The sequence below is a fragment of the Capsicum annuum genome, chromosome 2, assembly GCF_002878395.1.
Source record: "Capsicum annuum cultivar UCD-10X-F1 chromosome 2, UCD10Xv1.1, whole genome shotgun sequence".
Lineage (NCBI taxonomy): Eukaryota > Viridiplantae > Streptophyta > Magnoliopsida > Solanales > Solanaceae > Capsicum > Capsicum annuum.
The window spans coordinates 124,883,831-124,897,793 of NC_061112.1; the positions used below are offsets into that span (position 1 = coordinate 124,883,831).

Consider the following 13,963-nt stretch of genomic DNA (forward strand, 5'->3'; position numbering starts at 1 on the left):
TTAATTAAGAAGAATTATATATTAACTCGCATTATTTGTCCACTTCGTTTAAATAATATAATATAATCACATTCGGTTCAGTAATATGTTTACAAGTTTATCATTATTAAATCTTTGATAAGTCGATGCAAATCAGTCCATCATGTTTTATTTTATATAGTCGTAACCTGTGTAGCATAAAATGACAAAAGAAAAAACAATTGATTTGGACAAAAGAAAGCAACTCGTACACTGAATTTGAATTTCAGCATGTTATTAAATAATTATTGATTACTATAAATTTTTCAATTTGCCCTCTTGTAAACTAGATAAGCATATTATTACAATAAAAATAACATACTCGGTGTAATCACAAAAGTAAAATTTAAAAGTGTAAAATATAGTTTCGACCCCTCTCATGATATTATAGCTTTTTTCCTGAAGTGTACAAAGATATTATTCCTACTTAATTTTGATGGAGCGAATAGATACCTTCTAGGCTCAAGAAAATCATTTTCAATTTGAAAAACACAAAAGTAAAAGCTATAATAAAAATATTGATAACAGTAGTAGTAAAAATAATCAAAGTAAACTAGATAAGAATGTATTGGTATATTATTAATTTCAAAGAGAATGATAATGTATAGCAAATGACTTCACCTAACCTTGCGTGAAGCCAAAACCTAAACTTCCAAATGGAATGACAACTCAGATTTTCGAATTATAATTTTAAAATATAAATCTACCAACTATCTACCTGAAAGTGGATTCCCCATTTGGGATCACTATACATATTTTAATTTAAACTAAAATTAAATTAGAGTACTTTAACAAACTCAAAGAGAATTGTGGTTGCTGCTAATTTTCTCAATAGTTTGTGCTGTTGTATAAATATGAACCCTTTAATATGGCTGCTTTCAATAGTACCAATAGTCAGTTTAATTTACTTAAACTTTTTGTATACGATTCTTTCATTTTCTTTTTGTATAGATGGGAAAAAGTCCAATTTATAATTATATTATACTCCTACAGAACCATATATGATGTTTCTCCTTTATATATATCCCAACCATCTATATTCTAGAAATTCATTATCATATTAAACATTCCGATTGTTAGAATAAATCTAGGGGAAAGAATAACAAAATGTGTATTTTTATTACACTATAAAAATTGTTGAACTCACCATCAAAATAATTGCACCAAGATAACCTTCAGAAAACGGAGTTGATATTAACAAATTAGATGTCTCTCATTATCGTTATTTATTGCGTAGAACTAGAGAAGTTTTCTTCAATATTGAGGAAGATTTGCTTTTTTAATTAATCGTGATGATAATATAAATTCTCTCAAAGAAGTTACTTTCTAAGTTTTATCTCTTTTTAGATGGATCGATCAGCTCATATGAAGCGATCTGCGATCCAAAATTATAATGCAACATCGGCTATATATATATATATACATTGTAAAGATATTTTTTTTACAATCAATGTATAATTTAACATATTATAGTACCCTCAATTATTTTTGACTAATTTGTACTATCACCACCACTATTTTTTTCAGAAAAGATAAGAGTATGAACATGAAAACATATTTTTCACCTATTCCATTTTCAATGAACCATCTTTCACATTCACTTTATATCATCCCACTAGCTTGTTTGATGAAATTTTATTTTCCTATATTTTTAATTTACTTTTGATGTTTGACTTGTTTTATTTATAGTTTCACTTTTGGACTAGCAATAATATTGGAGGTTGGTTTTTGGATTTGGGAAATTGCAGTTGAACTATTGAAGAAAGTTAGAGTTAGGTTTTCCATTTTGAGTTTGCATCTGCTCCTCAAAATTCTATGTATTTATTTTGATCAAATAAAGTTTCTTATAGTAAAGTTTTCACATAACTTTTTTGATAGTCAATGTCATTATTTCATAAATATACATAATGCATGTTCCAATATACAACAACTGTGGTTACACTAACTCCAACTAAACAAACTTTGAAAGGGAAAAATATACTAGTCAATATTATGTGTGGATGTGAAAGGAAGATGTTGTAAAGTGTTTGATAGATATAAAGAGAGAATATCTATTTTTATATATGATCTATATAAAAATTGTATCATTATTATAAAATATATGTATATGTATAGGGTGTGCATAGAGATTATATCATTATTATATAAAATATTTATATCACTATTATATTATACTATATTATATATATGTAGATATATATTGTATTGTTCCAATATAATACAATTAAGGGAGCAGATTTTTTTAAAAAGCAAAAGAGCTGCAAAAAAAACAAAAGAGTACAAAAAACAGTGAAAATACACAAAAGAACATCGATTTTTTTTATAACAAAATGAAGCACCAAATTTTAATAAAAATAGAACATCGGAAAAAAAAGCAAAATAAAAAAAAATAAAATGAACTAGCGAATTTTTTTTCTTTTTCTTTTTCTTTTTTTAAAAAGAGAAGCAACTAGCGTGCAAAATGGCCACTAACAAGTGGCAATAAAAAGAAATTAGTTTAGTGACTGATAAGAGGGAATTACTATTTAGTGGAAATAGTTTATATTGAAGGAACATTTTTGTCCTTTTTTTATTTTCAAAATGTCTTGGACGCCTGCCTTATGGGCACAAGTTAGAACTTATGTCTGATGGACAACAATACTAAGTTTTATCTTTTACGTATAAAACATAACTTTTGATTGATTTTGCAGATTCTCGATCTTAAAATGTCCTAAACGTCTATCTTATTGGCAAAATTTAGAACCTTTGCCTTGAGTAAAGTTTTTAAGGGATAAAAAATCAAGATCATCCCTTATAAAAGCCATTGTTATAAGATCTTTTTAATGGGGTATAAAATATCAAGGGGAACCTATTTTAGTATCATTTCTAAATGCGAAATTATCCTAAATAGACTTATTAGATTGTTAATTACAAGTTATAGTAAAAAATTTTAATAATTACTAGATTAAAGAAATAATTACAAGCTATAGCAACTTTTTAGAAAAATCTATTTTAATTAAATATCCGAAAATCAATTTTCTAATATTTATTATTTATATTATTTCCTTATTTTTAGCATTTAATATTTATCACTCTTAATCAAGGCTTTGGATAGTTGTGGCAAGTTATATCATTGGTATTAATGATTTTTTTTTAATAATTAAATATTAAAGTTTGTTCACAATTTAAGGAGTCATATATGGTAAATGTATTTTTTAAAGTTAAGAGTTGATTTTTTACTTTATATTAACTTTAATAATTAACTTACTTCTACACTTTCTTACCTTTTACGTCTTTTATTACCAATAAAAGCAACTGTTTACCTTTTTCAACTTCTTTTTTCCTTTTTTTTAACTCTCTTCTATAATTTTTCATGTTTTTGGATATATCACTACCAATATTCATACTCAAGAGATCTTTACTATTTAACTTTCATCTATAATTTTTTACGTTTTTCTTGTGCACGTATTATATAAGTGCGACTTAGAGGGTTGATTTTAATTCAAAATCGATTTTTTAAAAAATTCACCATTATTGAAGCAGCCGTAACTCAACATGCAAAACTAGTTAGCGTAAAAAAAGATTGTTGTTCCAGAATTTAAGATGATTGATAAGAGAAAAAAGGTTGTTGAACAAGCTTCAGATTTTGATTTTGAAGATGAAATTTTATCTCATAAAATGAAGAAATAAAAAATAGATAAAATGCTAGAGTTACAAGGTCCAAAGCCAATGTGAGTGTTGGTAAAGTTTGTGATAAGAAGGTTCACACGAAGAAATCAAGAAAAATTTGTAAAGTTAATATAATTTGATTTTGATTTTTTTTCTGTATTAAATTGGTATAAAATTGATATTGAATCATTTTTTCTATTTACTGTTTATTTTTTTTAAGATAGTTAATAATTTGATTTAAGTATTTGGTGCTCAGTATTGTTTGTTTTTCTAAGATTGTTGGTATGGATTAAGTTTATTTTTTGGGGAAAAGACATCGTTCCCACCCCAAACTATACCCGAAAAGTCGAAGCCACACCTAAACTATACTAGTGACCTATTACACGCCTAAACTATAAAAAAGTAAACTATTTACACCCTGTCAGGCTACCACCACTTGCACGTGGTGTATTGTTTTACATGCGCTGCCACGTCAGCACCAAGTTAGTAAAAAGTATCACTTTTTATAGTTAAGGTGTGTAATATGTCACATATATAGTTTAGGTGTGGATTCAATTTTTCGACTATAGTTTGGGGTGGGAACGATGCCTTTTCCCTTAATGTTTTTAGCCGTTTACTTTTGTTATTTAATAGGCTGGACGCGCCTAAAATAAGTGTAATACACGCGCCTTAGAATGAGGGTCGCGGGGAGGTAATAATATCACTTTTATATAGTTAAGGTGTGTAACAGGTCACTTATATAATTTAAGTGTGACTTAGACTTTTCTTGTATAGTATGGGGTGGAAATGATATTTTTTTCCCTAGTTTTTGTATTTAAGTAGTATTTATATAATGTTATACTACTTTATCATTTGTTTCGTGTTTTACATCGTTGAATGAAATTGATATAAACTAAGTCGCATCAGATGGTATTAAATTTGACATCAACTATATCAAATTATACATTTTTTGATTTCGCAATTAGTAACATTTGACGTGAATATTGTATTTTGATGTTTATTGGTGGTCATTACTCTTTGTCTTTATAAGATTGTTGGTACGGACAAAGTTTTATTTTGGAATTTAACATAGTATTTATATAATGTACTTCATCTTCTTCTGTCAGAAAACAAACACCAATAACAATCATGGTTAATACTGATTATTTTTTATTGCAATGAAAAATTATTTGACATCAAACAATTATCAATTTTTTTTTTCAATATTTACGGTGATAGTTTTTCATGTAATATCCATTACATACACTAAAAATGTTATGTAAAATAAAACATAATTTTTCTTATCGATTGTCACATTCATAAAACTCATTAAATACAAATGTGATATATGCGAAACTGCATCGATACCACTTTTAATATCAACTTAATAATTGAGAACTCAAAAAAAAGTATTACTTAAGTATGAAATGAGTATATAAACTGGTTTCAACATAATTTAGTAAACAATTCATGGATATATATTGTGTTGTGTACTATACTAATTTCTTACACTAAAAATAGTAATAAAAATACATCATTTGTATGTAGAATCTGATATACCAACACAAATAATAGATTGTTCAGTATTGTCACGATCCGAAATAGGATCATAACCGGCGCTAAGGAGTTCAGAACTCCAAAGCAAATCTCATCAGATTTCTACAGAAAATCAGACAGAATTTTCCCTGTTTTTTTGGCCTAACAAGAAAATTTTCTATCTCAATTCAACAACCCAACAACACAACAACCACACAAACACCAACACAATTCACCATAAATCATCAACAATTCACCAATACCACCAACTAACAATACGAAATCAATCTCCAAAAATAAGAGGAAGTCAAATACTCCACAAATTCAAAATAATGAAAGAATACTCAAGCTCTAAAGACACAACTATGGAGCAAACTAAGAGTGTTCACAAAAAAGAAACATGTCGAATAAATAAACTATAGCCCACGCGAATAATTGCGGGGCTCACCAAGAATATGCTACTCGGATCCTCAAGCCAACACGATCCTCATCGTCACCTGCGTTCTCTGAAAAATAATAGCGATGAGTGAGGCGCTAGCTCAGTGAGTAATAACACTTAACCACAACCGTTTAAATAGGGTCAAGTCATAAATCATCATGAAATAATGCTCTTTCAGAAAACAGTAACGATAAACAATATCATTGTTTCATGTAAGCCAAGTGAACCAATATTTTAATATTAAACTCAAAAAGCATCGTATCATATCAAATATTACATATTTGGTAGGTTTCCAAGAATGAAATATGTAATCAGTGTGACATTCTTCTTTATCAAGAATAGCCCATAATAGTGAACCCCTCAAAAAGGAGTCAAATATCATATCAATATCAGTATGCTAGTTCTACCTTCCCACTAACGAGGGCTGTAATAGTCATCAATAAATACAAAGTGCACCACGTCTAACAATCCCGTCGTTAGCTACGGGATTCAATCAAGGTCTACTCCCATTTATACTTTGTAAACAATAGGATATTCATATGAAAGTATTTTTCAGAATAGTACATATCATTTAAAGTTCATATCAAATCATGTTACATGTAAACTTGAATAAAAACACATGTCAAAATATATATTTCTCATGTAAGTGAAGAATATTCAGAGTAATAATATCATATCTCAAATAACAATTTCAATATCATATCAAGTAAAGGACTTGCCCCACATGCAATTTCAAAGCATTTCGTAACTCATTATTTCATCAAAATCAAGTATAAAATATGCAAGTTAACAAACACAAATCATGGTGAGATTACTACTCACAGTACTCTTGTCGAAATATCAATTTGTCACCTCGAATGATTCGTATCGCTTTCTTGGATCAAACCTATAATCACATCATATCCATTCTCGTGTTAAATCTCGTATTTTAGGCTAATTCATGATAAAATTAGACTACCCAACCTTCAAGTTTCATGGTAACTTCCAATTCATCAAACTTTGTATCCCAAAACAACACCTTATTACCCAAAATTCTTGTCTTTAGCAACTAAATTTCAATACCCAAAATAATTTACCTAGACTTAAAAAAATCACGATAAGAATATAGGAAAGAATTTACCTTAAACCCGATAGATATCTCCAAACAATCTTACTTTTTTCTCTTCTTCCCTGATTTAATCTTCTTCAATTAAACAAGCTAATTTTTATTTTTTTTTCATTTTTTGATGCTATAAACGCAACTGTTGTTGCTTTTGCTAAAAGGGGTGCACTTACAGGGAATGGGCAAAGCCCTTTGAAATATATAATTATATTGTTTTCCCGTTCCTATTTGAATTTGCTTATTAAGTAAAGAAATGATTGAAATCCTTTTCTTAATTAGTCTTGGGTCGAGTAAATGGGCATTGTCAATTCCTTTTCTTTTTCTACTTGGAGGATGGGCTTGGCCCACTACTCTTTTTTTATTTTATTTAACATGGGATATTACAAGTATTTTTATTAATATCCATTGTCATATATTTTGTTGTCACATATAATAAATATTTAATAAAAAAAATCAACAATACTACTTTTTGATCTAAATATACCATTACTTTCGTGTCATTGTATATGAGCGTTGGTGGGCATGTATCACCTATCAAAAACTTAATCTCAATTTGGATTGAGGTAGTGTGAATCTTCAACTGTTTTCATATTGCATTAACCAATCCTCTATACTTTGAATCTGCATCTTATATAATCCCATCTACAACAAAATCTTTAGGTCTCCCGGTAAACATATTACATAATGCATTAGTAGGAATTATTTGAAATTTCATAATTTGAAAATATAAAAATTCAGAATTTCAACATACTATATTTCATAATTTCAACATACAAAAAACATATATGAAATAATACAACAAAATAAATATTATATCGAAATTGTTCTACTCAAAGCAATCAGAATAACATTATGAAAAATGATTAATGTATGAAACATGGTCGAATTATGAAATCGCAGATTGATTATTATTTTTGAAAGAAGAAATCGTTTATATGTTAATGAAGTTGGAACAATACTTTAATTCGACATTTTAACAATAAAGAATTTACAAAACACATAAAAAATTTATTTAATTCTTTAAATACGTTTGATTGCAAAATATCCATTTGCTAAATAATGTAACATACCTGACAAATCTCATCTCCCTCCATGACGTATCATGATTGAATGTAAATTATCAAAATTCATATTTTTACAACACTAGTATTACTTATGTTTACTTTTCTTTCACAAGATAATTCTCAACAATTGCATAAAAGAAACAAAAATTATGAATTCGATTTACTAAAAAAGTAAATCATGTAGAAAAAGAAGATAGTGTATGAAGATGAAAACTCTCAGTGGAAGCATTAAAATAAGAGAAAAGAAAAATGGTTAGAGGAATTTGGGGGTTGATTGATATCAATAATTAAGGTTAACTACATTTAAGGAAGGAATATTGTATATTAGTTGTATTAAATATTTATTTTCCTTTTCAGTAATTATTTTTTTTATTTTTTTTAAAAATCATTTTAACTATTTTTTTAAATAAAAATTGCTATAACTTGAAAACTAAAAAGTTTTACTATAACTTGTAATAAACAATCTAATAAATTTATTTAGTTAATTTTTTCTTTCTAAACTTAATACATAATTTGCTTCCCTCAAGATAAGTTTAATGTGGACCTTGTTAGTTTCTAACATATATTTGCACTATCTTGAACAGTAGCCCAGTAATGAATTACTTTAGCTCATTTACAGCTATCTGTATCCATAGGTTCTAGTATGGATGGGCTGTCTTGTATATTACAAAAAGTTTATTGGGCTACTATTCTCTTCATCTTAAGCAGGGTTGACTATATTACCCAGCCAAAATATATGGGAAAAGGACATGGGCTGGCTAGTAATTTTAAAAGTTGGATAATTGGAGTCAGTTAGTCCAATTTAATTATGGTTTTTAGCCATTTGGCCTGTCGGTCGGTCGCATGCAGCCTTTATACCCAATTGATACATTTTTGTACTACATTGATATACTTTGATACCACATTAATACACTTTTATATAATTATTGTATACACTATGTATTTGTATTTGGTATCAAAGATTCATGTATTTAATATCAATATTGTATTTGATTGATAAAAAAGAAGAGAAACAATTACAATATTATAAAATCGTATTTGATTATTAGAAAAACTACATCAATTAGAAGAATAGTTTTTTTTTTAAAGCTTAAAACTGCACAGCTTATTTTGAAGCTAGCAAACTTTAAAATCTCTATGATTCAAATCAACCGTTGAGTGATGACGTTATAGATAAACAAGAGGATAGTTTAAGCGGGATCACTGTATTGTGATATTTGCAGCAAAACAAAAAACAAACAAAAAAACATGAAGATAGTAGCAAAAAAGGCCTAAATGGCTATATTTTGGAAATTCAAAATCAATGGTCACTCGGCGGCAATTCTTTAAGCCGAGTGGCTATTCTTGTCCTTTCCCCAAAATATAAATCGTTCAAATTTGGGTTGGTCAGAAATCCCTCCATTTATTGCTATCAGCTCATCACAAGATGTGTAGCTTAGATATGAGGAATTTTAGTTTTCTTTTCTCTTGCGACCTTCCACACCAAGAAGGGTTGAAAGAATCGGTCTAATGTCAAATATTGATATTTTTTATATGATATGTTACATATAACCATTATAAAGTGAAAAAACTTTTTGTTAGGTACTAAAAATTACTCTAGATCAAAGAAATGAAAAGTTAGTCAGAATTGACGGGTTGAGTTATGACCTACTTTTCAGTGCAAGTCACTTTTGAACAGATATTCATAACTCAGTCGTTTTAGACCAATCTAAATTCAACACAACACATTCATTTGACATCGCTAATCTTAAGTATGAGTAGGTTTAGATTCTATTAATAGGGTGGACTTGGTTTGGATCACCCATAACTCACTAGTGCGAGTCAAAAATAAGATTTCATAAGCAAGGATTCCTCTTTAAGCTAAGCAAGCTGGATCAATAAAGTAAATGGCCCAAACAAAAACAACTTCGAGAAGTACAGTAGATCATAATGATATGTGATCCAAATGAGAAGAAAAAGAGCCTGTATTAATTATGTGATTCAGAAATAGAAGTATAATCCAATTTTAGAAATATTTGTTTTTTTGTTTTTGGACTTCAAAATCTTCTTTTAATTTCCTGACCTCATGGGCTGATCTTGGCTCAACCCTTAAAGGATAGCAGGCCAACATAGAGGTTGAACTATTGAGCTTACTTCTAAATGAACTGAAAAAAAATCATAATTCAACCTTGCTTATATATAAATGGAAAAAATTCAGAAATAAGGATAGTTTTAAGCCTAATTATCAAATATAACGATAGTTTGGATAGTTAACAAATATAGCGAGACAATCTGAAATTCGCTTTGAATTTCAGTGATACGATAATTTATGAAATTCGCGTTGTATCAGTGATTCAATAGATGCAAAAATGAATTGCTGTATCACTTCTCAAACCCACTTAGTTTTTTTTTTTTTCATTTATTGATGTGTCACCCGTTCTTCTCCATTAGACTCGTCAATCCTTTACTCATGCAGGATAAAATTTAAAAACTGTTGTATCACTCATACAAAGTCAATTTCATAAACTCTCGCTATATTTAATCATTTTTAAATAGCGCTATGTTTAATAAATATAATAAAAATAGTATAATATATAAATTTGTCCGATTAGATAATTAAAGGCCCGGGTAAGGGCTGCCCATTTTAACAGATCCACATTTCAATGTATCCAATTATGTTTGTGTCAAAGGATGAGAAAAAAATTCAAAGACGTATGAGTTAGGCCCAAAATCTAATTTTACATGATATCGAAACATGACTTATTTTGAATCTAATTCAAGACGTGAAATAGGGTGTTAAAAAATGAGAAAAAGTTCCTATTAATGAGATGGGTAGTTGTAGCTGTAGGTGGTCAGTGGTCATGAATATATGTGATATTTTTTTTTCTACTTTTTCTTTAACAATTAACAAGGATGTATGTATGATGAAGCAAGCACTAACTACTCAAAGGTGTTTAATTTAATTCTCTAGATAATTAATTCTTCAATTTCCTTCTTGGAAATATATATATAGTTCCTTTACGTATAGTGAGGGGCAATATAACTTGTACATAGGCAATAGTGGGGGTAGTGCCGCGGATCAAGGGCGGAGTTTGGGCAGCGTATGGACGGTGGTCGGTGGTATTATAATATAATCCTATATATTGACCAACATTTATAATTCTAATGGAGTAATGCACATATAAATTAAATACATCCAAATTCAGGAGCGAAACTAGCTTGGAGTTGCGGTTCATCTGAACTCTCTTTATTACTATTTATACATGATCGAAATTATTTTTTATGTATTAATAGTAGACGTCGAACCCTTTTTCAGCTAGTTTGTGTATTTACTTTTTTACATTTTAAAATTTCTTGTCAAAAATCTCGGCGTCGCTACTTTCCAAATTAATCACAAAGATTCTCAATATTGTTTTGCACTATTTTATGGTTTCATTTTTTTATTAATGTGTGGTTATTAATAACTAAACCTTCAATTATATAGAGGAGTTCATGAAATTTTTAAATAGAGGATAGCTCCTCATTAGTTGACTTTGGAATTAAACATATAATTATTGTTGACAAATATACTACTCGTAACCTAGATTGTTTTCGGAAAATAATATTAATGAACTAACTTAGACATGATTTCTTTCATAGTAATTCTGCTACTTGTACTATAAGGTCAAAATGAAAAATGGAAGTGTGTAAAGTACTCTTTTATTTTTAATCAGAAGACTCACCCCAAATCCTATATTAAGAAGTACTTTATCGTCCAACAAGACTTCCCAACAAACAATCAAATTTAATCGGGAGCCAATTTGAATACCATAAAACACCATATGGGAAATTAAAAAAACTCTAAGTTCACCACACTCTTCTTCTTTTAATGAATGTTACTCAATGAAAATTTAGATTAATCTCATAAATTTCAAACATCAAATGTTTATATACATAACACATTTCTCTACAATATAAACTCGTTATTAAAAGTAAAAAGAAAATGTGTACGGAAGCAACAAAGAAACGTCTTTCGCCTTCTAGTACGCGTTCATTTTACATGGCAAACAGCCAAACACAATTAGCTGTTTCTTATAATTACACAATAATTAAACATTGATTTATTTTTGTATAATTAGTTGGAAACTTTGCTATCTTAATCATCATAATATAAAAACTCGATTCAACCTACAGCAGTTGAAGTCATACATAAGCATAAATGAATAGATGTGATGCCTTTGTACGTAGGTGACCTACAAAGTTCAAACCGACAATATAATTAAAATCAAATGGGATTACGCAATGAACTTTGATGTGGAATAATCAAGAAAAAATTCATTCAAATAAACCATTCATATACGTTTTGAATACTTTTATTTAGCCAGATTAATAATTTGAATAATTGTAGGATTTTCAATACATAATCATTATATCAAAAATGTATAATTATCTCTTCGATGAATGATCATTGTATAATTAGTAATATATTTATCCTAACCCGCATTTTGAATAATATTATCATTACTGTTTTTGTCATTTTATCAATGGCAAATGTTCGGTTCATAGGATGAATTTGTCAATTTCATATGTCAATACAACTAAAGTCTTGTCTGTACTGTAATTTTATCTTACCGTTTTCAATTTATTTTTGGAAATATATATCTACATTAAGTGCAAAAGTACATTAATTATCGCCACACCTATTTAAAGAACTTAGAATATTCAAATTGGCAACCTCATTTACAACTCAAGAATCCAACAACTAGTCAAGTCATCATATGAACTCCAAAGTTGAGTTACACATGGAAATATAAGATTGATAGTGTTAAAGTAGGCAAAGGGGTTTATGAAGAAATTCACGTTATCCATTGAACATGAAGAAATTTATATTTTCCAGGTCCAAGGACATCTTTTTCTTCAGAAAATACTTCAAATTCACGTTATTCACAGAATTATAACCCCCCCCCCCCCCCACAACCCCACCAAAATAAAAAATAAAAAATGAGAACATTTTTTTATATTAAATATTGTCCAAACAGCTAATTAAAGTGCAGTGAAACCATTTTGTGTGCGTTTGGTTTGTTTTATAAAAAAAAAATCATGTTTGGTACTTAAAACTATTTTAAGTTATTTTTTTTACTAGAAAAAAAAAAAGATTTTTAACGATCACGAAAATGACTTTCTTAGTAGGAGTATTGCATAAAAACAAGTTTCATAAGCACCAATATCCTACGTTGATGATCCTCTCCATATTATTGAGACAATGATTTCTACTTATTTACTAACACCAGAAATCAATTAAAAGTTACTTATTCTGCAGAAAAATATTTTACCCATTTTTGTGTTTAGAAAATATTTTCTCTCCCTACCTAACACTACCATTTGCAATCGTTGAAAGTGTTGCAACAATAAATAGTGTTTCCAATGCATACGTATCTTTTAAATCCCAAACCGGCCATTAAGTTGACTTGCTACTTTATCTAATCCATAAATAAATGATAGGAATTGTGCAATATATATACTTACATATATATATATGTTCATGACTGGTTTCCTTAATATTTTATCAAGACATTGAAGTCCACGATCAGTGAAAAAAGTACACCAAGGGAAAACCAAATCTAAGAAAAAATATTGGGCAGTATGGTGTACTAAAACTTCTGCTGTGTATGAGATTTTGGGAAAGGTGTATTTTTGAGAGTGACTATTTTCACGACTCGAACCTCTGTATTTCAGAATCTTGTCATTGACCACTGATATAGTAAATGTAATGATAACTTTGTCCATTAAATTGTTAATTCCCTCCCTCCCCCCCCCCCCCACTATACGTGCTTAATAATAATATGGTGTATTCTTTTGTTCTGTCTTTGATTCTAATTTATTTATTCACACAATAATTAAGTGTTTATTTGAATTTCAATTTTGTACGTATACCCTCAAGACCTTTTCGTCTTTCTTTTACATACTTTTAAAGTATATGACATGTAAAAAAGTTATTTGAACTGGATGAAAATTGTATGGTGTATTTTAAAAATTAAAAGGTGTTGATTATGTACGTTACTATTTTAACGATTTTACGATTCTATTAAAGTTTTTTTTTTTTTTTTTTTTTTGCGTCAAATCTTTATCTTCTCGAACTTATTCCAGGTAAAAACTTACACGCACCCGGTGTATACACCAAACTAATGTTATTTACCACAGTTAAGCAATTAAATCAAG

General features: G+C 28.5%; 1 long non-coding RNA gene across 1 annotated transcript; it reads right to left on the reverse strand.

Annotated features, from left to right (window-relative positions):
- Positions 1–5,425: 5,425 nt before the first annotated feature.
- Positions 5,426–6,971, reverse strand: LOC107861166. Its single transcript, XR_001671757.2, has 3 exons — positions 6,741–6,971; positions 6,443–6,506; positions 5,426–5,687 (listed from the first exon to the last, which is right to left on the reverse strand). It is a non-coding gene; the product is annotated as an uncharacterized LOC107861166 (long non-coding RNA).
- Between the last annotated feature and the right edge of the window lie 6,992 nt (positions 6,972–13,963).